This window comes from Scleropages formosus, chromosome 15, assembly GCF_900964775.1.
Source record: "Scleropages formosus chromosome 15, fSclFor1.1, whole genome shotgun sequence".
Lineage (NCBI taxonomy): Eukaryota > Metazoa > Chordata > Actinopteri > Osteoglossiformes > Osteoglossidae > Scleropages > Scleropages formosus.
The window spans coordinates 17782461-17786742 of record NC_041820.1 but is presented as its reverse complement, the minus strand read 5'-3'; the positions used below and the strand labels follow the sequence as shown (position 1 = coordinate 17786742).

Genomic DNA, 4282 nt, shown 5'->3' with positions numbered 1-4282 from the left:
GTTAGAAAAATTAAATTCGTATATGAACGAGCAAAATCAAATGGGCCTCTAGCTGGACTCTTACCCCATACTGCCAACAGAGGGAACCAGAAATTGGTTCGCAAAACGATCCATGTCGCGGCTGCTTACCTAATGTGTGACCTCCACCCAAATTTGTCCTACTGAAGATGCACAGCAAAAAACAAACCCAGGTAAAATTTCGCTGGATATCATTTGTATGTTAATCACAAACTAGTGTTTCATGTTTACTCCAACACGCTCTGCAAGCGTTGGGTTAAAAGTAACCTGCGCTGAACCTGAACAGGTGTTGTCAGCCAATCTAGTATGTTGGCGTAAAGAGGTTGCGTTGCATGGTGGGTTATATTTAAAACCAATGCACTGTATAAAAAAAACAATGAAAAGACAACAATTATTTGTATATCCGACCATGAATGACTGCGTAAAGACAGCATGTGGAAATGGTCAAACAATCCGAACAAGTAATGATAATCGGTGGAAACGAAACGATCGTGGCTGAAACAACCCAGCATGTGTTCTGTTCCACTAGTTAAGCACTGGGTTACTTTTAACCCAGGACAAGTTCTTCAAATAAACATCCCGTCTATTTTAAAACCTGATTATTTTTTTGCTTCCAGATTACGATTCTATCTCACAAATGCCATTGGTGAGTAGAAACTAATAATTTTGTTTAAAAAAAAAAACAAAAAAACGGTGGTTACTTAGGCATACATAGATTGCATTAGCAATAAAATATACAGTATAAAACTTTAAACCCTGTATTGTACTCCAGCGCCACCATTTAGTTTTAAAGCTACAATAAACGTAATACATTACATTTTAAAAGTTAATTCAGTAAAATATATGCATGGTCAGAGTAACTATAACTGTTGTCAAAAATATATATCCCTGAAACATTTGGCAATTCTGGATTTGCATTAGCAGGAGCTGTAAATCAGACCTGCAAAAACTTGTTCATGATCTCAATGTATTACAGCAACGAGGCTGCATTGCCAACCTGTCCCTCAAACCGAGCCCTTGATTTGGACTACAGCTATGCACTGAACATATAAAATGCCTTAGGAGGTCAAGACAGGCTGTAGTTTTACTCTTCAAAGCGGGACATGGTTAGCTGCACAGTCAGCTCAATAGCCTGTACCACAGCAGGCTCTGTCTCTGACTGAGCATTTTTCTCATGTGCACAGTGGACTGGAAACCCAGTTACCCATTATCATCTAGTTTATAGACCAGGACCCGAGAGCTGTGGTTGGGTGGGGCATCGTGGTGGCCACCCAATCCATAGAGGCAACTGGCGGGAGCATAGGGCACAACGTGGAGGTGCTGTATCTCCCGGTAGCTGAAGGTCTGAGAGCAGCAGTCTGCCACCATCACCTTCAACCGCTTGGCATCTGGGTAGCGTTCCCTCTGGATGGTCTCATGGGCATAGGGCCCAGGAGCCTCCTCGCCAGCTTCACCTTCCTCATGGTGGATTTTGCGCAGCAGGTTGTTGATAAGCACAGCACGCCGCAAGTAGACCTCGGGGTCCTCCAGGAACCTCAGCTTCTCCAGGGACAGTTTGAGGATGCAGTGGCGATCCTCCGGCAGTATCAGGTGCTGTGAGGTGGGGGGGGGCGGCAGGTCACAATTACAAAGCCACATGTGTCACAATGAAATATGAAAGCGAAAACTGCTCAACAGTCAATTTTTGACAGCACAGAAGCTGTCCTTACTTGCTCAAAGTACCCATGAAAACCTCTATGTAAATCTTCCTCTTCCGCATACTTCCTCTTGAAGTACGCAACCTTCGACGTTGTTGGTGGATTTGATCTCTCGCAGAAGGAATCGTCTGCCATGGGGAGATGGAGAGGAGCGTGACCGAGTTGTCACACAGACAACGCGAAACATTTGGCACATGCTGTGGGAGGTGTAGAAACCCGATGATGACGGGCTTATAGAGAAGAAAGCGACGAGGGTACCTGAGAGAGGCAGGAATCAGCCACAGACGACGTCTCTGCCTGGGGTCTCTGTCCTCTGAACCGTCCCCTGTGCCACACACATGGCCTTCACTGTTCTGTGTGGGAGGAGGATGGGGAGGAGTCGGCTGAAGTGCAACACTTTCACTGCATGATTGTACTATTATATAAATGGGATCTTATCTGTCATCTAGTACCGACTTGAGTGAGAGCAGAGGTGCTTCTCCGAAACTTGCATCCTGAACACAACTAACTGATTGTGATTCCTCTCTGCCCTGCGCTGTTTGTCTCCTTTCCACAGAGCCAGTGACACAGCAGCGGCTCCATCCTCTCACCTCAAGGCAAATAGAAGAGCACGCGGTCCCGCCTCGTCGCAACAAACATCACACAGCCGCATTTGTGTCCCTCATCAGCTGCGCAAAGTGCAGCGCTCCTTTCCGAAGACATCATCGTTTCTGTCGAATCCCCCAGAAAAGCAAATAATATCCGTAAAGTAACCCACAGCATGTGCTACAGATCCAGCACGGTGGGAGTTCTTATTGGCACACAGAGGATCACTAATTGACTGTGGAGGTCTGGAGAGATTACTGCTATGCCTCTTTTCAGAACTATTGCCTGTAAATGAGACATCTAGAGGGAATACATGTGTTGGCATACAGAGTGCTGTACATGTGCCAATGAGGACATCCAATTACACCTCCTATCCACAGCATCCCTACTGTTTCTCTTGCCATTGAGAAACCAATAGACACTCGATTTTTTTTAATCTAAATTTTTTAATTTATTCATTTAGCCAACACTTTTCTCCAAAGCAACTTATAATGTTAAGGTCACAATTATTACATGCTTGCAATCATTTTACCCCTTTATACAGCTGGGTAATTTTACTGGAGCAATTTAGGGCAAGTACCTTGCTACAGCCAAAGGTGGGGATCAAACATGCAACCTTGGATCTAAAGGCAGTAGCTCTAACCACCAGGCTACCAACTATCCCTACCTTAGCATTTACATATTGAAAGTAAAGCAAGCCGCGGCAGATGCGTATTTCTATTCCTTTGGGAAAAGTAGTCGCTGTTACTGTATAACTTCCAGTTTGGTGCAAGAATGAAGCGGCAAAATGAAATAATTAATAATAAAAGTGTACAGGTGCTCTGGGGGGCACTGGGGGTACAGCATGATGGCTAACGTTCGCAATCAATCACAGATTCATTCTGAGACGCACCGACCGAAAGGGTTACACGCAAGTGTCGGATGCAATTAAAAGGAGCAGAAAGAGCAATAAATACCTTTCGATGTGCTCCCTCCCTCGCAGTTCGGTTCAGCGCAGAAGAGCGCGGAGACGCGCTGAGGAGGTGATCAGATCGATCGAGTCGCTCAGGTGCGCGTTCGCGGTGCGCGTTCGCGGTGCTCGGCCGCCCCCTGCGCTCACATGAATCCCTCCGCTTTCTGCAGCGCAGATCTCAGCTCTGACTCCACTTGTCTTTTCTCGCTGTCTTAATAATCTCCTCGGAACACGCACGTCTCGTAGGTCTTAAAATATCCCATTTTTGTGCAACAAGCAGCGGCGGTCCTCGCCGCAACCTGATTGGTCCTCTGAGAAGCAGATGTTTCTTGTTGCTAGGAGAGTCGCTAGGCGATGATGACGCTCCATCACTTCACTGTGCTCACAAGGAGGTGTTAGGTTTCGAAATCTTTTCATTCGCTGCGTTACATACCTCCCATTACGAGATAAAAGGCTCTACCGGAGTAGATAAGAACATCCAGCTGAGCGTAATGTTTGTGCACCATACAATATCGCTGTCCCAAAGCAACATCTTCTTCTTGCTATTTCTTTTATTGTCACCAGTGTGCATGTAGAGAAGCCCATCGGTTTTTGGCGAAACCCTGAATAGAATTGCGACACTGCTATGACGGCAGTCTGGACGAAGATCTCAAACATTCTAAGGTCCATTTGCCTAACAGGGCAAGAGACTGGATTTTGTGTCGTTGGTGTCCACACTGATAAAAGGTTAACCTTACAGTAAGACAGCATTTTCAGTCCACTCTGCAAAGGATGAAAACATCTAACCATCTCCTGGGTTGATCTGCTGCTGGGTTTGAATCTTCCCCATTAGGTACACGCTTTTAATCTCAGCTAAACCGGCTTCTGCAAATTTAGTAATTTCCTTGGAGCCTGTGAGCCCTGCATTAAGACACTGAATCTATAATGCTTGGTATTATGCAAAAATTATGCCACCTCAATAATCAACCATGAATGAATGAATGAATTAATAAAAAACAGTGACCAGGAGAGAGACAAAGGTGATGGCAAT

General features: G+C 45.4%; 1 long non-coding RNA gene across 1 annotated transcript; it reads right to left on the bottom strand.

Annotated features, from left to right (window-relative positions):
- LOC108919529 (uncharacterized) lies at positions 1–3502 on the bottom strand. Its single transcript, XR_001964924.1, has 4 exons — positions 3257–3502; positions 1974–2068; positions 1728–1843; positions 1–1611 (listed from the first exon to the last, which is right to left on the bottom strand). It is a non-coding gene; the product is annotated as an uncharacterized LOC108919529 (long non-coding RNA).
- Positions 3503–4282: the final 780 nt, after the last annotated feature.